Here is a 24,579-nt window from a genome sequence, read left to right as displayed (position 1 = left end):
CAACTTTCAGTATAACGTTTCTTTTCTTCTATGGGCATATAGTTGGGGCAACTGAGTATGCAAGGACTTTAAGTAAGAAAGCTTCCCTGTTTTACAAACTTTAAATCCACACTACAGAAACAGCGGGGTCATCAATTCATTCATACACAGACTGTAAAGCTTAGCTTGGCAAGTAGAAACTGGGACTGTAATGACACAGGATTATCACTTACATATTCCTTATATCGTCCATGCATCATTTCACCTAAAACTCTCCTTTCAACTATTGACAATTTCATCTCTTGACATCCAAACAACCTTCTGGATTCATGGCTATTTTTTCCCCCTCTTTCTACGTCCCTTTACTGCTTCTTTACCTTTTCTTAGTAGTCTACCAGGCATCACCCTGCCTTCCCTCATTTACCTGTGAGTTACCCATGACCCACCTCAGGTTTATCCTGCAAATTATGATGCAGGTCTGTTTCACCCTGTTTACCTTGTTGTAATCGGGAAGACCCCCAAGTGCCTTTTTCCTGCAACTCAAGACTTTGTTGTAATTGGTAAATCTGTAAGAATATTTTGCCTGCAACTAATGACACAGGTCTATTACCTTGTCATAATTGGGTAACACTCCAAGTGCTGACACACTTGTTTCCTACACTGGACCCTTGGTAGTAAAATTACTTATGAGCGGTTGGATAGCTTTTTCTTTGGTCAAAAAAACAACTTTTATCATTAATCACATAAAAAATGTACAAAATGACAGTCCTAATACAATCAAAAGTGCAATTTCACATTCAAGTTTCCATATCATTCTCACTACTTTTCAATCCTACCTCCAATCCAGACAACCAATAAGGACTCATTCTTCCAGTCTGATCAACGGATACAAGATGATCTTATGTTATCAAAGATACAGTTTCTACGTCTAGTAGAACTAGCTATATGCCTCATAGTCAGACAGAGATTACTGCTATCACGCGTACTATGATTATTGTTAGTGGGTTAGAGTGTCTTCCTGTTAAATGAGGAAGCTGTCTGTAGGAGGAAATCACTGTGTAAGCTAATTGACCTTTTTATTTTTATATCTTTACACAAGCTGAAATACAAAATGGAGTTAGTATAGAGCACATGAGGCATTCTCTCACACGCTCTACAACTATTCTCCAACCTCTAAACAAACTCCCCATACTACTGCTACCTTCAATGCTGTGAATTGTTGCAGCTTTATTACTATACCTGCTGTGTTGCAAAGTGCCCCTAAATACTGAACTCTATAAATGATTAATATTTGCACACAGACAGTGATCCCAAAATAATAGTTCTAGATAGTGTGCCCCAAAAATATTATGGCTGTAGGTGAGGTGGCCTGCAGAAGCATTAAGCAGGACATGCTTCCTGCTTGCTCCGACATAACTCAGAAAATCCAAAGCCATCTCTGTTTGGAGATAAATCTACATGCAGTGGTCCCTTTTATTTCTAAAATTGAGGCTGCATTTGCAGCATGGCCTATCTTGATTTGTGAGTCGTGATCTGAGAATTAACTGCAGAAGAGCTCTCATGATCAATGACTACAGCAGTCCCAGAACAGAAAGTTACTGCCAAAGGGTGTGACTTACAGAAGATTGACTTTTTGGAAGCTTCAAGAAGAAAAGTTGCTACCAGAAGTACGACCTAGGGGAGATCTCCAACAGCAGGAAAAATGTTCTGACTGCGTCTCGCCTTCTACCAGCAAGATCATCATTAGAGATGAGCGAACATGTCTGTTACGGACACATCCGCACCCGGACACCGGCTTTGCCGAACACTGCAGTGTTCGCGCGTAAAGGTCCGGGTGCCGCCGGGGGGCGGGGAGATGCGCGGCGGCGCGGGCGGCAGTAGCGGGGAACAGGGGGGAGCCCTCACTCTCCCTCTCCCCCCCACTCCCCGCCGCACCCCCCCCCGCGCTGCCACGGCGGCCCCCGAACTTTTTTCGCCCGAACACTGAAGTGTTCGCAAAGTTCGGTGTTCGGGCGAAAAAGGGGCGGGGCCGAACGTGTTCGCTCATCTCTAATCATCATCCAATGCCAACAAAAATAATATAGTATCTTCCTTAGCCCTCCAATTCAGTGACTGTTTCAGAGGAGAATACACTTTTACAAAGAATTGCTGTTTATTACTTTAAGGATCACTTATAGATTTCTTTGGATGTGTGAGTACATCAGAGGCTAGTGGATAATTGCACACAGTCTATTTGTATAATTCTGCAACTGTAACCTGAGACACTTTCAGAAGCACTGCTCCAGTTTTATGGGCCATATATACAGTATATTACAAAAAGTAATTCTCCCAACTAGAGTTAAATATTTTTATTCACCCAGTGTGAAACTTATCCGTTCACTTCTTGAGACTTTTCTCAAGCAATGAGATAATACTGGTGTACAATGTTTATAGGAACACATCAATCACCTATTATAAGCAATTTACATCCATAAGGCATAAATGTCAATTATACATAAAGGGCAACCACAACATATATTATTAACCAAAAATATACAAAAGTGTCAGTGTAAATTATGTATAAAAACATTTAATTTACATTCTTAAGACACTCATATCTTAATTCTAATCAATCATCAAGTTCATGTCCTATCCCTGCTTTCAATATATTCAAGCTAATACATTTCCAGGTACTGGTCCTTAATTTTTCAGGACTAATCTTTTCAGTCTGCTCCCTGGAACCCACCGGAGGTACATAAATGAATCCCATTGCAGTGCCCATCACAGCTGATGTAATGTCATGTTAAATGCAGGTGGGCTTCGGCCCACACTGCATGCCCCAGTCAGACTGGGGTTCTTTAGAAGTAGACACATGCAGTTACAACTCCCTGTGGACCCACAGCATGGGTGGGTGCCAGGAAGCCAGCGGCGGTACATAAATATATCCCATTGCATTGCCCATCACAGCTGAGGTAATGTCATGTTAAATGCAGGTGGGCTTCGGCCCACACTGCATGCCCCAGTCAGACTGGGGTTCTTTAGAAGTAGACACATGCAGTTACAACTCCCTGTGGACCCACAGCATGGGTGGCTCCCTGGAACCCACCGGCGGTACATAAATGAATCCCATTGCAGTGCCCATCACAGCTGATGTAATGTCATGTTAAATGCAGGTGGGCTTCGGCCCACACTGCATGCCCCAGTCAGACTGGGGTTCTTTAGAAGTAGACACATGCAGTTACAACTTCCTGTGGACCCACAGCATGGGTGGGTGCCAGGAAGCCAGCGGCGGTACATAAATATATCCCATTGCATTGCCCATCACAGCTGAGGTAATGTCATGTTAAATGCAGGTGGGCTTCGGCCCACACTGCATGCCCCAGTCAGACTGGGGTTCATTAGAAGTAGACACATGCAGTTACAACTCCCTGTGGACCCACAGCATGGGTGGCTCCCTGGAACCCACCGGCGGTACATAAATATATCCCATTGCAGTGCCCATCACAGCTGATGTAATGTCATGTTAAATGCAGGTGGGCTTCGGCCCACACTGCATGCCCCAGTCAGACTGGGGTTCATTAGAAGTAGACACATGCAGTTACAACTCCCTGTGGACCCACAGCATGGGTGGCTCCCTGGAACCCACCGGCGGTACATAAATATATCCCATTGCATTGCCCATTATAGCTGAGGTAATGTCATGTTAAATGCAGGTGGGCTTCGGCCCACACTGCATGCCCCAGTCAGACTGGGGTTCTTTAGAAGTAGACACATGCAGTTACAACTCCCTGTGGACCCACAGCATGGGTGGGTGCCAGGAAGCCAGCGGCGGTACATAAATATATCCCATTGCATTGCCCATCACAGCTGAGGTAATGTCATGTTAAATGCAGGTGGGCTTCGGCCCACACTGCATGCCCCAGTCAGACTGGGGTTCTTTAGAAGTAGACACATGCAGTTACAACTCCCTGTGGACCCACAGCATGGGTGGCTCCCTGGAACCCACCGGCGGTACATAAATGAATCCCATTGCAGTGCCCATCACAGCTGATGTAATGTCATGTTAAATGCAGGTGGGCTTCGGCCCACACTGCATGCTCCAGCCAGACTGGGGTTCTTTAGAAGTAGACACATGCAGTTACAACTCCCTGTGGACCCACAGCATGGGTGGGTGCCAGGAAGCCAGCGGCGGTACATAAATATATCCCATTGCATTGCCCATCACAGCTGAGGTAATGTCATGTTAAATGCAGGTGGGCTTCGGCCCACACTGCATGCCCCAGTCAGACTGGGGTTCTATAGAAGTAGACACATGCAGTTACAACTCCCTGTGGACCCACAGCATGGGTGGCTCCCTGGAACCCACCGGCGGTACATAAATATATCCCATTGCAGTGCCCATCACAGCTGATGTAATGTCATGTTAAATGCAGGTGGGCTTCGGCCCACACTGCATGCCCCAGTCAGACTGGGGTTCATTAGAAGTAGACACATGCAGTTACAGCTCCCTGTGGACCCACAGCATGGGTGGCTCCCTGGAACCCACCGGCGGTACATAAATATATCCCATTGCATTGCCCATCATAGCTGAGGTAATGTCATGTTAAATGCAGGTGGGCTTCGGCCCACACTGCATGCCCCAGTCAGACTGGGGTTCTTTAGAAGTGGACACATGCAGTTACAACTCCGTGTGGACCGACAGCATGGGTGGGTCCCAGGAAGCCACCGGCGGTACATAAATATATCCCATTGCATTGCCCATCACAGCTGAGGTAACGTCCGATTAAATGCAGGTGGTCTTCGGCCCACACTGCATGACCCAGTCTGACCGGGGTTTTTAATACAAAGACACTGGCAGCTACAAATCCCTAATGTGAAGTCCCTGTGGACCGACAGCATGGGTGGCTCCCTGGAACCCACCGGCGGTACATAAATATATCCCATTGCAGTTCCCAGCACAGCTGAGGTAACGTCAGCTTTAATGCAGGAGGGCTAAAAATTACTAGGATTACAATGTAGGCGAGGGCCCCAAAAAATTGGTGTACCAACAGTACAAATGTACTTCAGAAAAATTGCCCATGCCCAACCAAGAGGGCAGGTGAAACCCATTAATCGCTTTGGTTAATGTGGCTTAATTTGTAACTAGGCCTGTAGGCAGCCCAGTTAAAATAAAAATTGGTTCAGGTGCAAGTTTCAATGCTTTATTGAATTGAGAATTGAAACGTATAAACATTGTTTACAAAAGTTATATGACTGAGCCTTGTGGGCTTAAGAAAAATTGCCCGTTCGGCGTGATTACGTGAGGTTTCAGGAGGAGGAGCAGGAGGAGGAGGATGAATATAATACACAGATTGATGAAGCTAAAAGGTCCCCGTTTTTGATGGTGATAGAGAACAATGCTTCCATCCGCGGGTGCAGCCTACGTATTGTTTAGGTATCGCTGCTGTCCGCTGGTGGAGAAGAAAAGTCTGGGGAAATCCAGGCTTTGTTCATCTTTATGAGTGTAAGCCTGTCGGCACTGTCGGTTGACAGGCGGGTACGCTTATCCGTGATGATTCCCCCAGCCGCACTAAACACCCTCTCTGACAAGACGCTAGCCGCAGGACAAGCAAGCACCTCCAGGGCATAGAGCGCGAGTTCAGGCCACGTGTCCAGCTTCGACACCCAGTAGTTGTAGGGGGCAGAGGCGTCACGGAGGACGGTCGTGCGATCGGCTACGTACTCCCTCACCATCCTTTTACAGTGCTCCAGCCGACTCAGCTTTGACTGGGGAGCGGTGACACAGTCTTGCTGGGGAGCCAGAAAGCTGTCAAAGGCCTTAGAGAGTGTTCCCCTGCCTGCGCTGTACATGCTGCCTGATCTCCGCGCCTCCCCTGCTACCTGGCCCTCGGAACTGCGCCTTCTGCCACTAGCGCTGTCGGATGGGAAGTTTACCATCAGTTTGTCCGCCAGGGTCCTGTGGTATAGCATCACTCTCGAACCCCTTTCCTCTTCGGGTATGAGAGTGGAAAGGTTCTCCTTATACCGTGGGTCGAGCAGTGTGTACACCCAGTAATCCGTAGTGGCCAGAATGCGTGTAACGCGAGGGTCACGAAAAAAGGCATCCTAACATGAAGTAAGCCATGTGTGCCAGTGTACCTGTACGCAACACATGGCTGTCCTCCTCCTCCCCCTCCTCAGGCCATACACGCTGAAAGGATGACAGGCAAGCAGCATGGGTACCCTCAGCAGTGGGCCAAGCTGTCTCTTCCCCCTTCTCCTCATGCTCCTCCACCTCCTCCTCCTCAACGCGCTGAAAATATAGACAGGAGGGTGCTCTGACTATCCAGCGACATACTGTCTTCCCCCACCTCCGTTTCCGAGCGCAAAGTGTCTGCCTTTATGCTTTGCAGGGAACTTCTCAAGAGGCATAGCAGAGGAATGGTGACGCTAATGATTGCAGCATCGCCGCTCACCATCTGGGTAGAGTTCTCAAAGTTTCCAAGGACCTGGCAGATGTCTGCCAACCAGGCCCACTCTTCTGTAAAGAATTGAGGAGGCTGACTCCCACTGCGCCGCCCATGTTGGAGTTGGTATTCCACTATAGCTCTACGCTGCTCATAGAGCCTGGCCAACATGTGGAGCGTAGAGTTCCACCGTGTGGGCACGACGCACAGCAGTCGGTGCACTGGCAGATTAAACCAATGTTGCAGGGTGGCAGCGTCCGTGTGGGACTTGCGGAAATGTGCGCAGAGCCGGCGCACCTTTCCCAGCAGGTGTGACAAGCGTGGGTAGCTTTTCAGAAAGCACTGAACCACCAAATTAAAGACGTGGACCAGGCATGGCACGTGCGTGAGGCTGCCGAGCTGCAGAGCCGCCACCAGGTTACGGCCGTTGTCACACACGACCATGCCCGGTTGGAGGCTCAGCGGCGCAAGCCAGTGTTCGGTCTGCTCTGTCAGACCCTGCAGCAGTTCGTGGGCCGTGTGCCTCTTCTCTCCTAAGCTGAGTAGTTTCAGCACGGCCTGCTGACGCTTGCCCATCGCTGTGCTGCCACGCCGCGCGACACCAATTGCTGGCGACGTGCTGCTGCTGACACATCTTGATAGCGAGACGGAGGTTGCGTAGGAGGAGGAGGAGGAGGAGGAGGGTGGTTTAGTGGAGGAAGCATACACCGCTGCAGATGCCACCACCGAGCTGGAGCCCGCAATTCTGGGGGTGGGTAGGACGTGAGCGGTCCCAGGCTCTGACTCGGTCCCAGCCTCCACTAAATTCACCCAATGTGTGGTCAGGGAGATATAGTGGCCCTGCCCGCCTGTGCTTGTCCACGTGTCCATTGTTAAGTGGACCTTGGCAGTAACCGCGTTGGTGAGGGCGCGTACAATGTTGCGGGAGACGGGGTCATGCAGGGCTGGGACGGCACATCAGGAAAAGTAGTGGCGACTGGGAACCGAGTAGTGCGGGGCCGCCGCCGCCATCATGCTTTTGAAAGCCTCCATTTCCACAAGCCTATACGGCAGCATCTCCAGGCTGATCAATTTGGCTATGTGCACGTTTAACGCTTGAGCGTGCGGGTGCGTGGCGGCGTACTTGCGCTTGCGCTCAAACACTTGCGCTAGCGACGGCTGGACGGTGCGCTGAGAGACATTGGTGGATGGGGCCGAGGACAGCGGAGGTGAGGGTGTGGGTGCAGGCCAGGAGACAGTAGTGCCTGTGTCCTGAGAGGGGGGTTGGATCTCAGTGGCAGGTTGGGGCACAGGGGGAGAGGCAGTGGTGCAAACCGGAGGCGGTGAACGGCCTTCGTCCCACCTATGGGGTGCTCTGCCATCATATGTCTGCGCATGCTGGTGGTGGTGAGGCTGGTGGTGGTGGCTCCCCAGCTGATCTTGGCGCAACAAAGGTTGCACACCACTGTTCGTCGGTCGTCTGCACTCTCAGTGAAAAACTGCCAGACCTTTGAGCACCTCGGCCTCTGCAGGGTGGCATGGCGCGAGGGGGCGCTTTGGGAAACAGTTGGTGGATTATTCGGTCTGGCCCTGCCTCTACCTCTGGCCACCGCACTGGCTCTTCCAACCTGCCCTGCTGCTGCACTTGCCTCCCCCTCTGAAGACCTGTCCTCAGTAGGCTTAGCAAGCCAGGTGGGGTCAGTCACCTCATCGTCCTGCTGCTCTTCCTCCGAATCCTCTGTGCGCTCCTCCCTCGGACTTACTCCAATTACTACTACCTGAGTGATAGACAACTGTGTCTCATCGTTATCGTCCTCCTCACCCACTGAAAGCTCTTGAGACAGTTGCCGGAAGTCCCCAGCCTCATCCCCCGGACCCCTGGAACTTTCCAAAAGTTGGGCATCGGTCACGACAAACTCCTCCGGTGGGAGAGGAACCATTGCTGCCCATTCTGGGCAGGGGCCCGAGAACAGTTCCTGGGAGTCTGCCTGCTCCTCAGAATGTGTCATTGTAATGGAGTGAGGAGGCTGGGAGGAAGGAGGAGCAGCAGCCAGAGGATTCAGAGTTGCAGCAGTGGACGGCGCAGAACTCTGGGTGGTCGATAGATTGCTGGATGCACTTTCTGCCATCCACGACAGGACCTGCTCACGCTGCTTATTTTCTAATAAAGGTCTACCGCGTGGACCCATTAATTGTGAGATGAATGTGGGGACGCCAGAAACGTCCCTTTCTGCTAATCCTGCAGTAGTCGGCTGCGATACACCTGGATGAGGAGCTCGGCCTGTGCCCACACCCTGACTTGGGCCTCCGCGTCCTCGCCCGCGTCCACGTCCTCTAGGCCTACCCCTACCCCTCAGCATGGTGTATTACCAGTAGTGCAGAAACAGAACGCTGTAATTAAATGTGCCGCTTATTGGCCTGTAGTTGGAGGCTGACTTCACTTACGGAACGCACAGCAGAGCCAGGAAAGAATTTTGCGCAAGCCCGCTGTAACACTTAGCTGGCTGCGTATTAATTAGGACTACTACCCCCAGCAGAGACGCAGTACAGTCAGGACGGTCACAGGCAGCCCAATTATATTTTTTTGTCCCAAATTTTTTTGGAAAAGCCCACTGCCTATATAGACAGTATATGTCTTTCACGTTTTTCACTGTCCCTGCCTCAGCACTACTGGCCCTATACTATGTAAAATTACTGCAGTGCAGACTGTTTCCCTCTGGACAGGATGACAGCAATGATGTAATGGGCAACGCAGAGCCAGTAAAGAATTTTGCGCAAGCCTGCTGTAACACTTAGCTGGCTGCGTATTAATTAGGACTACTACCCCCAGCAGAGACGCAGTACAGTCAGGACGGTCACAGGCAGCCCAATCAGATTTTTTTGTCCCAAATTTTTTTGGAAAAGCCCACTGCCTATATAGACTGTATATGTCTTTCACGTTTTTCACTGTCCCTGCCTCAGCACTACTGGCCCTATACTATGTAAAATAACTGCAGACTGAGGATGCAATGCTCTGCACGGCCGATATACAAAAAAAAAAAAAAAAAGGTGCAACACTGCAAAGAGCAGCCTCAACAGTACTGCACACGGTCAGATGTGGCCCTAAGAAGGACCGTTGGGGTTCTTGAAGCCTAAAATCACTCCTAACACTCTCCCTATAGCAGCTCCAGCATCAGCAGCACTTTCCCTGAGCTATGTCAGAATGCATCTGTGGCGAGTCACAGGAGGGGCCGATTTATATACTCGGGTGACACCTGATCTCGCCAGCCACTCACTGCAGGGGGGTGGTATAGGGCTTGAACGTCGTAGGGGGAAGTTGTAATGCCTTCCCTGTCTTTCTATTGGCCAGAAAAGCGCGCTAACGTCTCAGAGATGAAAGTGAAAGTAACTCGAACATCACGTGGTGCTCGCCTCTAGTAACGAGCATCTCGAACACGCTAATACTCGAACGAGCATCAAGCGTGGACGAGTACGTTCGCTCATCTCTAAAAACGACTCATTAATGATGATATAAAAGGACGCACGCACACAAGTATCAGGAAAGGATACACTTCCTTGCACTGAAGAACCAAATGCTCAAGACACAGATTTGTTTGCTAAGATAAAACAGTCTTTTCTCAAGAAATGCAGCAGGTTGCAGCAGAGTTTACTAAGGAGTTTCAATAACTTTCTTAAAAGATAGGAGCGGTCGGCTGCTAAACATGTTGAAGGAGGACTGCATGAAGCTTTATGACCACAAAACTAAAATAGCTCAATTAAAGCTTAATCAAAAATATTGAAAATAGATCATGGAAATTCAAAGACCTGTCTGAACAAATTATTGTATATATAGAGACAGCTCAGAACCTCTTAAGCTATAGTTTCACAAGCTGATCCAGCTTCAAGATCGATAGAATCCACATAGCTGCCGCTAAACTCTTCAATTACAACTGGCCAGGGAATGTCACACTAAAATTTAACTATCCTACTCCCTCATGTCCATGGGCACACATAGATTTAGCATGGGGAATCCCACATGGAATCCGCCCATGCCCATGGCCAGCAACCCTGCGTACCTGTCCGTGTCTTCTTTCTCCTGTACTGCGGATGTGTGCGGAATTGCCGCCCAGCACGCTGCCAGATTTTTTTTCAAACTCCTGCTTTTCCCGCGGAATCCGCAACCCATCTGCAGTGTTAACTGTGGACGAGCCGCGGATTGGACGGCTTCCATTGACTTCAATGGAAGACATTCATGTGGGAACCGCAGTAAAATGGAGAATGCTGTGATTTGTCATCCGCGAGAGGAAACCCCAATTAGTTTCCGCTCGTGTGCATGAAAAATCATTTCTCCATAACATGCTATGGAGGCTTATTGCTGCAGAATCCTGAGCGGAATGCTCGCTTCAAGATTCCGCAGCAAAAATCTGCCCGTGTGCATGAGGCCTTAGTCACAAAAGATCATACTCTCAACAGCCAGATACCTGGCCAACCTTCTGGGTTTGAGTCATGATGTACAAATCTTTGTAGGTTTAGCCCCAGCAGCCACATTTGACAGAAGACAATTTGTGTCCACTTACGCTTGCTCTTCAAAAAGGTTGTCTTTCTCACCCTTGTTCAAAATCAATATTAAAGATCTGAAGGCCAAGATCTGATTCTAATTATCAAAAGGCCAAACTATTCAAGCAATATTCTACCTCATAAACAGCCATATGAATATAGCCTAAGACATTCTGATGACATGTCTCCTTAAGGGCTTATTCTGACGTGCGTATATCAGCCGGGTTTTCATGCCTGTCCGACATACACTGTCCCTCTCTGCAGGGGGAAGAGGTGCTCCATCCCGCCCCTCCCATTGCAAATAGCGGTGAGGGGCAAAGAGGGGGCGGGAACTCAGTGCACTGTTCCCGGCTCGGCCACCCTCCTCCCCCTATACTATGGGAATGCAGCCATGTGATCTGATGCATTGGAAGCCAATGCATCAGATCATAGCGTATATCAGCCAGCCGTGAAAACGGCGGCCAATATACGCTCGTGTGTGTGTAAAGGTTCTATGGTTGTGGTTTAGCAGGGATGTAGCTACCACATATGTCTATACCTTTGCGTTGCACTCACATACAGCATAAAAAATATGGCGTTCAATTAGCCTGAATATGCACAACAAAATCCACTTTTATTTGGGCAGAGACACACGAGCATTTGCACAAAAATGCTGGCCACAGCACAGCATATTTGCACAATGAATGAGTTTTGTAGAGGGCTTTAATCAGGGTTTTGCATGTATGTCTGTGCATATTACTGTAATTTTTACGCACACAGAGTCAGTTCACACACGCACATGACACACCCTTTCCGTGAAACTGAATGGCTATTAAAGCCTAATAAGGATCAGCTGTCTCCTTTTCCTACATTTTGCACGGTGTTTCACCCTTCCCTTTGCGTATTTACGCACTTACCATAGACTTTTATGTCAGTTTCACTGCCAAAGAAGTCAATGGTAAGTGCGTAGGACCTAGATGGTAATAGAGTAGGACCTATTTTTTGTGCATGCATTAAACGCATGTGCAAAATGCGCTTATGAGAACTAACCCATTGAAATCAATAGGTTCTATTGTCTGTGATAGCATGCGCAGATTTTGTGTGCTCAAAAATGCACACAAACATGGCCATGTGACACCGTCCTAGGGACTTAAACAGATGGGGACGAAATTCAATGGTTTCGTTTCCACCACCTGGATTCTCGGGTGCTAATAGCACTTATGAGAAAAGGTAGCGCTTGACGTAGCATGAGAAAGATAGGTTAGGACTAGAGATGAGCGAGCATACTTGCTAAAGGCAATTACTCAATCGAACATTGCCCTTAGCAAGTACCTGCCCGCTCGGAAGAAAAGATTCGGCTGCCGGCGGCGGGCAGGGAGCGGCGGGGGAGAGCGGGGAGGAACGGAAGGGAGTTCTCTCTCTTCCTCTCTCCCCCAGCTTCCCCCTGCTCACTGCCGCAACTCACCTCTCACCCGCGCCGGCAGCTGAACCTTTTCTTCCGAGCGGGCAGGTACTCGCTAAGGACAATGCTCGATCGAGTAATTGTCCTTAGCGAGTATGCTCGCTCATCTCTAATCAGGACCTATTTTCCGTTTTTTTGTTTTTTTTTCAAACATGCGGAATAGCGCAGAGTTTGAAAGGTTAAAAAAAAGAAAAAAATGTTTGCCTCGTTCCTGCGCAACTAGGCTACCAAAGAGTTAGAATTTGCTTAAAGTACAAAGGAGAAATCAAAAATAAAAAAGGTCCACAACCTCACAGGGGTTGTATCACTTCTAGCTGTTTTGCTGCAGGAAGCAGAAGGCTCCATACATTACACAGTGGACTGGAATGGTATTGCAGGCTGAATCTCATTTAATTCAATAGGACTCAGCCTGTAGTACCAATTGGGCCACTGGACGACGTACAGAACTATCTGCTTCCTGCAACAAAACAGCTAGAAATGAGACAACCCCATTCAAGGGATTAAAGAAAAAGTTTCTCCTTATGGTTTGGTGTAGATGGCAAACTTTTGTAATTCCATGAAATTTATGAGTACAAATTATTAAAACCTTTTTTGTTCTCAGAGGACCTTTGTACTTCTAGTACAATCATGAATAAGTAATAATCAGCAACACAATTATAGAGTATTGATAGGGCTGCGTCCACTAAATTAATTGAACAGCTTGTTTTTGTTGTTAAATAGAAATTACCCAATTAGAAGAGCCCCAAACGTCAGGGTTCATTTGTTTCCAGATTGTGCTGTTCTTTAAAAGGAAAAAGTGTTTTCACCTGGAAGTAGCCTAAAGGGAATATAAAAAATACAAATACATGTACATGAATTTACTTCATGGGGTGCTGAATCAGTAAACACCTGAATAAACTGCTTTATTTTGCATAAAATTTTGTGCAGTTTATTATGGCCATCTATAATTTTTTTTCTTATATACATAAGCAGTATTATTTTTGTTTTAGCTAATATAATATTATCATACTGTAAGTGCAACTCTGAATTTGCAAGTGTTCTAGTATCAGACATTATTTACCACAGTAAACTAACAAAGAATTTGAACAATGTGGAGCATACAATCTATGAGGAAATAGGGGTGACACAAAATGTACAAGGGCTTGTTCTGTACAATGTTTCAGCATATGCAGGGTATATGAACCAGTCACCACCAGCCAATGTCTGTGTAAGCACAGATATGATGAGCAGTCTGCAAGCATACAGTGGTCAATAGTCCTTTTGACAAGTCTCTGTATTCAGATATAGATAGATAGATAGATAGATAGATAGATAGATAGATAGATAGATAGATAGATAGATAGATAGATCCTTTATTTCATATTTCTCTGTAGTTGGCCCTTCTAAGCTGAAAGAGCATTCTGGGCCCTGAAAAAACTACCAACAGGAAAGCTCTCCACTAGAGATGAGCGAGCGTACTCGTCCGAGCTTGATACTCGTTCGAGTATTAGCGTGTTCGAGATGCTCGTTACTCGTAACGAGCACCACGCGGTGTTCTGGTTACTTTCACTTTAATCTCTGAGACGTTAGCACGCTTTTCTGGCCAATAGAAAGACAGGGAAGGCATTACAACTTCCCCCTGTGACGTTCAAGCCCTATACCACCCCCCTGCAGTGAGTGGCTGGGGAGATCAGGTGTCACCGGAGTATATAAATCGGCCCCTCCCGCGGCTCGCCACAGATGCATTCTGACATAGATCAGGGAAAGTGCTGCTGATGCTGCTGCTGCTATAGGGAGAGCGTTAGGAGTTATCTTAGGCTTGAAGAACCCCAACGGTCCTTCTTAGGGCCACATTTGACCGTGTGCAGTACTGTTAAGGCTGCTGTGAGCAGTGTTGCACATTTTTATTTTTGTATATCGGGCGTACAGAGCATTGCGTCCTCAGTCTGCAGTCATTGTACATAGTATAGGGCCAGTACTGGTGAGGCAGGGAAAGAGATATACTGTCTATATAGGCAGTGGGCTTTTTCAAACAAATTTGGGAAAAATACTATCTTTGGGCTGCCTGTGATCGTCTTCAGTGTACTGCGTCTCTGCTGGGGGTAGTAGTCCTAATTATTACGCAGCTAAGTGTTACAGCAGGCTTGGGCAAAATTCTTTCCTGGCTCTGCGTTGCCCGTTACATCACCGCCGTCATCCCGTCCAGAGGGAAACAGTCTGCAGTAATTTTACATAGTATAGGGCCAGTACTGGTGAGGCAGGGAAGGAGATATACTGTCTATATAGGCAGTGGGCTTTTTCAAACAAATTAGGGAAAAATACTATCTTTTGGCTGCCTGTGATCGTCTTCAGTGTACTGCATCTCTGCTGGAGGTAGTAGTCCTAATTATTACGCAGCTAAGTGTTACAGCAGGCTTGCGCAAAATTCTTTTCTGGCTCTGCATTGCCCGTTACATCACCGCCGTCATCCCGTCCAGAGGGAAACAGTATACATATATACGCTGCCTACAGTATCTGTCTGCTGTCTCTGCTAAGCCTTTAAAAAAATAGAAGCAAAATACTTAAGGCCTACTAGGGGCCTTTGAACACTTGACTGCTTCTGCGCTGTGAATTCCACTAGCTCAGTCATACGCACCTACGTCTCACTACAGGCTTGCGCAAAATTCTTTCCTGGCTCTGCTGTGCGTTCCGTAAGCGAAGTCAGCCTCCAACCACAGGCCAATAAGCGGCACATTTAATTACAGCGTTCTGTTTATGCACTACTGGTAATACACCATGCTGAGGGGTAGGGGTAGGCCTAGAGGACGTGGACGCGGGCGAGGACGCAGAGGCCCAAGTCAGGGTGTGGGCGCAGGCCGAGCTCCTGGTCCAGGTGTATCGCAGCCGACTGCTGCGGGATTAGGAGAGAGGCACGTTTCTGGCGTCCCCAGATTAATCTCACAATTAATGGGTCCACGAGGTAGACCTTTATTAGAAAATGAGCAGTGTGAGCAGGTCCTGTCGTGGATGGCAGAAAGTGCATCCAGCAATCTATCGACCACCCAGAGTTCTGCGCCGTCCACTGCTGCAACTCTGAATCCTCTGGCTGCTGCTCCTCCTTCCTCCCAGCCTCCTCACTCCATTACAATGACACATTCTGAGGAGCAGGCAGACTCCCAGGAACTGTTCTCGGGCCCCTGCCCAGAATGGGCAGCAATGGTTCCTCTCCCACCGGAGGAGTTTGTCGTGACCGATGCCCAGCCTTTGGAAAGTTCCTGGGGCCCAGGGGATGAGGCTGGGGACTTCCGGCAACTGTCTCAAGAGCTTTCAGTGGGTGAGGAGGACGACGACGATGAGACACAGTTGTCTGTCACTCAGGTAGTAGTAATTGCAGTAAGTCCAAGGGAGGAGCGCACAGAGGATTCGGAGGAAGAGCAGCAGGACGATGAGGTGACTGACCCCACCTGGTTTGCTAAGCCTACTGAGGACAGGTCTTCAGAGGGGGAGGCAAGTGCAGCAGCAGGGCAGGTTGGAAGAGGCAGTGCGGTGGCCAGGGGTAGAGGCAGGGCCAGACTGAATAATCCACCAACTGTTTCCCAAAGCGCCCCCTCGCGCCATGCCACCCTGCAGAGGCCGAGGTGCTCAAAGGTCTGGCAGTTTTTCACTGAGAGTGCAGACGACCGACGAACTGTGGTGTGCAAGGTTTGTCGCGCCAAGATCAGCCGTGGAGCCACCACCACCAGCCTCACCACCACCAGCATGCGCAGGCATATGATGGCCAAGCACCCCACAAGGTGGGACGAAGGCCGTTCACCGCCTCCGGTTTGCACCACTGCCTTTCCCCCTGTGCCCCAACCTGCCACTGAGATCCAACCCCCCTCTCAGGACACTGGCACGACCGTCTCCCGGCCTGCACCCACACCCTCACCTCCGCTGTCCTCGGCCCCATCCACCAATGTCCCTCAGCGCACTGTCCAGCCGTCGCTAGCGCAAGTGTTTGAGCGCAAGCGCAAGTACGCAGCCACGCACCCACAGACTCAAGCGTTAAACGTGCACATAGCCAAATTGATCAGCCTGGAGATGCTGCCGTATAGGCTTGTGGAAACGGAGGCTTTCAAAAGCATAATGGCGGCGGCGGCGGCCCCGCGCTACTCGGTTCCCAGTCGCCACTACTTTTCCCGATGTGCCGTCCCAGCCCTGCACGACCACGTCTCCCGCAACATTGTACGCGCCCTCACCAACGCGGTTACTGACAAGGTCCACTTAACAACGGACACGTGGACAAGCACAGGCGGGCAAGGCCACTATATCTCCCTGACGGCACATTGGGTGAATTTAGTGGAGGCTGGGACCGAGTCAGAGCCTGGGACTGCTCACGTCCTACCCACCCCCAGAATTGTGGGCCCCAGCTCTGTGCTGGTATCTGCGGCGGTGTATGCTTCCTCCACTAAACCACCCTCCTCCTCCTACACAACCTCTGTCTCGCAATCAAGATGTGTCAGCAGCAGCACGTCGCCAGCAGTCGGTGTCGCGCGGCGTGGCAGCACAGCCGTGGCCAAGCGTCAGCTGGCCATGCTGAATCTACTCAGCTTAGGAGAGAAGAGGCACATGGCCCACGAACTGCTGCAGGGTCTGACAGAGCAGACCGACCACTCGCTTTTGCCGCTGAGCCTCCAACCGGGCATGGTCGTGTGTGACAACGGCCGTAACCTGGTGGCGGCTCTGCAGCTCGGCAGCCTCACGCACGTGCCATGCCTGGCCCACGTCTTTAATTTGGTGGTTCAGCGGTTTCTGAAAAGCTACCCACGCTTGTCAGACCTGCTCGGAAAGGTGCGCCGGCTCAGCGCACATTTCCGCAAGTCCAACACGGACACTGCCACCCTGCGCACCCTGCAACATCGGTTTAATCTGCCAGTACACCGACTGTTGTGCAACGTGCCCACACGGTGGAACTCTACGCTCCACATGTTGGCCAGGCTCTATGAGCAGCGTAGAGCTATAGTGGAATACCAACTCCAACATGGGCGGCGCAGTGGGAGTCAGCCTCCTCAATTCTTTACAGAAGAGTGGGCCTGGTTGGCAGACATCTGCCAGGTCCTTGGAATCTTTGAGGAGTCTACCCAGATGGTGAGCGGCGATGCTGCAATCACCATTAGCGTCACCACTCCTCTGCAATGCCTCTTGAGAAGTTCCCTGCAAAGCATAAAGGCTGACGCTTTGCGCTCGGAAACGGAGGCGGGGGAAGACAGTATGTCGCTGGATAGTCAGAGCACCCTCATGTCTATATCTCAGCGCGTTGAGGAGGAGGAGGAGGAGCATGAGGAGGAGGGGGAAGAGACAGCTTGGCCCACTGCTGAGGGTACCCATGCTGCTTGCCTGTCATCCTTTCAGTGTGTATGGCCTGAGGAGGAGGAGGATCCTGAAAGTGATCTTCCGAGTGAGGACAGCCATGTGTTGCGTACAGGTACCCTGGCACACATGGCTGACTTCATGTTAGGATGCCTTTCTCGTGACCCTCGCGTTACACGCATTCTGGCCACTACGGATTACTGGGTGTACACACTGCTCGACCCACGGTATAAGGAGAACCTTTCCACTCTCATACCCGAAGAGGAAAGGGGTTCGAGAGTGATGCTATACCACAGGACCCTGGCGGACAAACTGATTGTAAAATTCCCATCCGACAGCGATAGTGGCAGAAGGCGCAGTTCCGAGGGCCAGGTAGCAGGGGAGGCGCGGAGATCAGGCAGCATGTACAGCACAGGCAGGGGAACACTGTCCAAGGCCTTTGACAGCTTTATGGCTCCCCAGCAAGACTGTGTCACCGCTCCCCAGTCAAGGCTGAGTTGGCGGGAGCACTGTAAAAGGATGGTGAGGGAGTACGTAGCCGATCGCACGACCGTCCTCCGTGATGCCTCTGCCCCCTACAACTACTGGGTGTCGAAGCTGGACACGTGGCCTGAACTCGCGCTGTATGCCCTGGTGGTGCTTGCTTGTCCTGCGGCTAGCGTCTTGTCAGAGAGGGTGTTTAGTGCGGCTGGGGGAATCATCACGGATAAGCGTACCCGCCTGTTAACCGACAGTGCCGACAGGCTTACAATCATTAAGATGAACAAAGCCTGGATTTCCCCAGAGTTCTCTTCTCCACCAGCGGACAGCAGCGATACATAGGTTGCACCCTAAACAATACATAGGCTGCACCCGCAGATGAAAACATCGTTCTCTATCACCATCAAAAACGGGGACCTTTTAGCTTCATCAATCTGTGTATTATATTCATCCTCCTCCTCCTGCTCCTCCTCCTGAAACCTCACGTAATCACGCCGAATGGGCAATTTTTCTTAGGCCCACAAGGCTCAGTCATATAACTTTTGTAAACAATGTTTATACGTTTCAATTCTCAATTCAATAAAGCGTTGAAACTTGCACCTGAACCAATTTTTATTTGAATTGGGCTGCCTACAGGCCTAGTTACAAATTAAGCCACATTAACCAAAGCGATTAATGGGATTCACCCGCCCTCTTGGTTGGGCATGGGCAATTTTTCTGAAGTACATTTGTATTGTTGGTACACCAATTTTTTGGGCCCTCGCCTACAATGTAATCCTACTAATTTTTAGCCCACCTGCTTTAAAGCTGACGTTACCTCAGCTGTGCTGGGCACTGCAATGGGATATATTTATGTACCGCCGGTGGCTTCCTGGGACCCACCCATGCTGTTGGTCCACACGGAGTCTAACTCCATGTGTCCACTTCTAAAGAACCCCAGTCTGACTGGGGCATGCAGTGTGGCCCGAAGCCCACCTGCATTAAACCTGACGTTACCTCAGCTGTGATGGGCACTGCAATGGGATATATTTATGTACCGCCGGTGGGTTCCAGGGAGCCACCCATGCTGTCGGTCCACACGGAGTTGTAATTCCATGTGTCCACTTCTAAAGAACCCCAGTCTGACTGGGGCATGCAGTGTGGGCCGAAGACCACCTGCATTCAACCTGACATTACCTCAGCTGTGATGGGCAATGCAATGGGATATATTTATGTACCGCTGGTGGCTTCCTGGGACCCACCCATGCTGTCGGTCCACACGGAGTTGTAACTGCATCTGTCCACTTCTAAAGAACCCCAGTCTGACTGGGGCATGCAGTGTGGGCCGAAGCCCATCTGCATTAAACCTGATGTTACCTCAACTGTGATGGGCAATGCAATGGGATATATTTATGTACCGCCGGTGGGTTCCAGGGAGCCACCCATGCTGTGTGTCCACAGGGACTTCACATTAGGGATTTGTACCTGCCAGTGTCTATGTATTAAAAACCCCGGTAAGACTGGGGCATGCAGTGTGGGCCGAAGACCACCTGCATTTAATCGGACATTACCTCAGCTGTGATGGGCACTGCAATGGGATACATTTATGTACAGCCGGTGTGTTCCAGGGAGCCACCCATGCTGTGGGTGCACACGGAATTCCCATTGTGGAGTTGTACCTGCCTGTGACTATTTATAAAAAACCCCGGTCTGACTGGGGCATGCAGACACCTTGACAGAATGAATAGTGTGTGGCACATGGGTTCCCCATTGCTATGCCCACGTTTGCAGCTCCTGATGGAGGTGGCACAGGATTGGATTTCTCATTGCTTCTGTACAGCATTATGGGCTATCGCCCCGCCCCTTTTACAGAGGGTCGCTGCCTGGCCGTGCCAACCCTCTGCAGTGTGTGCCTGCAGTTCCTCCTCATGGCAGACGCACTTATAAACAGACATGAGGATGGTGTGGCTATGAGGTCAGCGTGTGGTATGAGGGCAGCTGAAGGCTGCGCAGGGACACTTTGGTGTGCGCTGTGGACACTGGGTTGTGCGGGGGGTGGGGGGGTTGGGCAGCATGTAACCCAGGAGAAGTGGCAGCGGAGTGTCATGCAGGCAGTGATTGTGCTTTGTTGGAGGCAGTGTGGTGCTTAGCTAAGGTATGCCTTGCTAATGAGGGTTTTTCAGAAGTAAAAATTGTTGTGAGGGGGGGGCACTCTTGCCGCTATTGTGGCTTAATAGTGGGACCTGGGAACTTGAGATGCTGCCCACCATGTAGCCCCTCGCCTGCCCTATCCGTTGCTGTGTCATTCCCATCACTTTCTTGAATTGCCCAGATTTTCACAAATGAAAACCTTAGCGAGCATTGGCGATATACAAAAATGCTCGAGTCGCCCATTGACTTCAATGGGGTTCGTTACTCGAAACGAACCCTCGAGCATCGCGAAAAGTTCGTCTTGAGTAACGAGCACCCAAGCATTTTGATGCTCGCTCATCTCTACTCTCCACATTGATCACATTCCAGCTGAACTGCTCAAACCAGTGTCAGTCAAGATCCTAACTGACCTATGTCAAAAGATTTGGACCTCCAAATCGTAGCCCAAAGACTGGACAAGATCTGTCTTTGTCACACTTCCAAAAAAAGATGATCAAGAATGTTCCAATTCTTGCAACATCACCCTTATAGCTAACACAAATAAGATTCTTTTAAGGATCATACAAAAAAACATTTTGAAAATTGTTGAATGGTAACTTCCAGATGTTGAAGCTAGCTTCCACAAAGGATGTGGCCCCAGAGACCAAATCACAATCATGGATAAGACCCGGGAGTATCAAAAGGATATGTTCAATGCGTTTCATCGACAACAGCAAACATTTGATTGTGTCGAACATGACAAGCTTTGGAAGTGTCTGAAGCAAATGGGCGTCGCAGAACATATTGAACAGCTTATAAGGTCACTTTACAACAACCAAGAAGCAACAGTCAGAACAGCTTATGAAAACACGGATTGGTTCGGAATCGAGAAATGCATAAGGCAAGGCTGCATTCAATTACCAGTCATTTTCAATCTCTATGCAGAAAAGATCACGGACGATGCAATTTGGATGAATTAGAAATCAGAGTCAAAATCAGTGACAGAATTGTCAACAGCCTTCGATATGCAGATGACACTACCCTACTTGAGGAAAGTGAAAGGGACCCGGAATACCTTATCCAATGAGTGCAAAAGGAAAGCTAATACATGGGACTGTACCTCAACAGCATGAAAACAAAAGTCATGACCACAGTAGGCAACAGTATAGTGAACATAAAAATTAACAATGAAGAGACGGTCCAAGATTTCATCTTCCTTGGACCTAAAATCGATTGCAATGGGCAATCTGAGATCAAGAGACAGATTACACTTGGTAGGATTGCAACAAAAAATGTACCGATCAAAGCAATCTTCTTTCCCATAACAACGAAAACACACAGAAGAAAAATTGATACATTCAAACTATGGTGCTGGAGGAGAATACTATAGATACCTTGGACTGCCATGACAACAAACAAGGCAGTGTTAGATTGTGTCAAAACGAAAATATCACTAGAGGGCAAAATTATCAACCATTGGGTCTTTTTTGGCGATGTCATGCACGCTAACTTACTGGAAACAGTACTGATGCTTGTCAAAGTCAGTGGAAAGAGAAGATCAGGAGGACAAAGAACAAGAACAAACTAGATACAGTCAAGGCTACCATGAACATGTCAATCGCTGAACTGAAAAAAGCCGTGAAAGACAGGAATGCGTGGAAAATATCGATCCATAAAGTGTCTTAAGGTCGGGTGCAACTCAATTGATAATCATCATCAAGCTGAATATGCCTAACATCGTCAGACCTAGTTACTAAGCGACCAGGGACCTGGCAAGTATAAGTGTGGGGGATTGGCTTTGAATTCCAGGTCCCATTGACTCTTATTCTTCTGTGTTTAATTTTATTTTTATTACTTCTCACTTTTATCTTTTTTTTTGTAATTGGTCGGATACTCATGCATGTTGTATGTCACTTACATGTTTATTTATGTGAAATACATATCTCCTCTAGGTTAAGCCTTGAGGTATTTTCACTTTACTGGTACATAGTCCATGAGTAATCCTACCTAAAATTCATGTGCAGACCAAAAGAGGAATTGGAAATATTCCTATATTCATAAGCCACTGATGAAGAAGCTGAGATAGCTTGGGAACTCATCTGCAAAAATATTTACTAAGTTAGACCATTCCTCCGAGATTGCAACAATAATTAAGTCATTTATAAGGACATTAAAAAAGTGCTAACAAAATAAGAAAAATGTTAAATAACTTTTAAGGCATAGTAAAAAAACATCTTTGCCCACTTTCCCCTTTTCAAAAAAACAATAAAGAAATGCACATTTGCCATTGCTGCATCCACAATGACTCATACAATAAATTGAACATGCTATTTATTCTGCATGGCAAAAAACATTAAAAAAACAGAACCAAAATGCTTATTTTGTTCATTTACCTACCAAAAATGTAATAAAAGTGATAGAGAAGTTGTACATATCCCTAAATTGTACCAAAAAAAACTACAGCTCATCATACAAAAACAAGCCCTTTCTGTTAATGGAAAAATAAAAAAGTTGTTGGAGTTTGAATGCAGTGATGCAAAAAAATATTTTTTTAAAAAGTTTATTTGTGCAAAAGTAGAAAAGCCTATATACATACACACTTTTGGTATTGTCATAATCTTACCAAGATGAAAAAAAACCTGTAATTCATGCCGCATGATTACGCTGTTAAAAAACTGCGTTCTTTTCTCCCTCCCCTCCCAAAAAAATGGAATTAAAGGTATACAACACTTGTTTTTGTTTTTAAATAGAAATTCTACAATCATAGAATGGTAGAGTTGGAAGAGACCTTCAGGATCATCAGGTCCAACCAACTGCTCAGTGCAGGATTTACTAAATCATCCCAGACAGATATTTATTTAGCCTTTGTTTGAACACTTCCATCGAATGAGAACTAAACATTCCGAGATCCTTTAACCGTTCCTCATAGGACATGATTTGCAGACCGCTCACCATCTTGGTAACTTTTCTCTAAACTTGCTCCAGTTTGTCTATGTCTTTTTTAAAGTGAGGTGCCCAGAACTGGACACAGTATTCCAGATGAGGTAGAGGGGGAAGATTAGAGGGGGATAATTACTAGAGATGAGCGAGCATACTCGTCCGAGCTTGATGCTCGTTCGAGTATTAGGGTGCTCGAGATGCTCGTTACTCGAGACGAGCACCACGCGGTACTCGTCTCAATTAAACGAGCACTGACCATTGAATTCAATGGAGCCGGCAATACAGCCGGCTCTATTGAAAGCAATGGGCTGCCAGCGTACGCGGGATGAATTGTCGGGAAGAGCTTAAATATATAAGCCCTTCCCTGCAATTCATCTAGAAATGTGTAAAAATAAATAATATATATATATACTCACCTAGTCCCGGCAGAACGATGTTAGCCCATTGAATTCAATGGAGCCGGCAATACAGCCGACTCCATTGAAAGCAATGGGCTGCCGGCGATCGCGGGATGAATTGTTGGGAAGGGGTTAAATATATAAGCCCTTCCCTGCAATTCATCCAGAAATGTGTAAAAATAAAAAATATATATATACTTACCGGTCCCGGCAGACGGAGTTCAGGGCGGCAGGCTGCAGTTCTCCTGAACTGCTCTGAACAGCTGTGAGTAGTATTCAGCAGCCGGGGATTTAAAATCCCCGCCTGCTGAATGAGATGCCTCTGATTGGTCACAGCCTGACCAATCAGAGGCATCCCTCACTCACACCCATTCATGAATTCATGAATGGGTAAGTGAGGGCTGCCTCTGATTGGCTCAGGGGCAGCTCTCAGCTGTCCCTGCACTAAGCCAATCAGAGGCAGCCCTCACTCACCCATTCATGAATTCATGAATGGGTGTGAGTGAGGGATGCCTCTGATTGGTCAGGCTGTGACCAATCAGAGGCATCTCATTCAGCAGGCGGGGATTTTAAATCCCCGGCTGCTGAATACTACTCACAGCTGTTCAGAGCAGTTCAGGAGAACTGCAGCCTGCCGCGCTGAACTCCGTCTGCCGGGACCAGGTAAGTATATATATATTTTTTATTTTTACACATTTCTGGATGAATTGCAGGGAAGGGCTTATATATTTAACCCCTTCCCGACAATTCATCCCATGATCGCCGGCATCCCATTGCTTTCAATGGAGTCGGCTGTATTGCCGGCTCCATTGAATTCAATGGGCTAACATCGTTCTGCCGGGACCAGGTAAGTATATATATTTTTTTTATTTTTACACATTTCTGGATGAATTGTAGGAAAGGGCTTATATATTTAAGCTCTTCCCGACAATTCATCCCGCGTACGCTGGCAGCCCATTGCTTTCAATAGAGCCGGCTGTATTGT

This window comes from Eleutherodactylus coqui, chromosome 7 (genome assembly GCF_035609145.1).
Source record: "Eleutherodactylus coqui strain aEleCoq1 chromosome 7, aEleCoq1.hap1, whole genome shotgun sequence".
Lineage (NCBI taxonomy): Eukaryota > Metazoa > Chordata > Amphibia > Anura > Eleutherodactylidae > Eleutherodactylus > Eleutherodactylus coqui.
The sequence above is the reverse complement of the archived record's forward strand: the minus strand, read 5'-3'. Positions refer to the sequence as shown.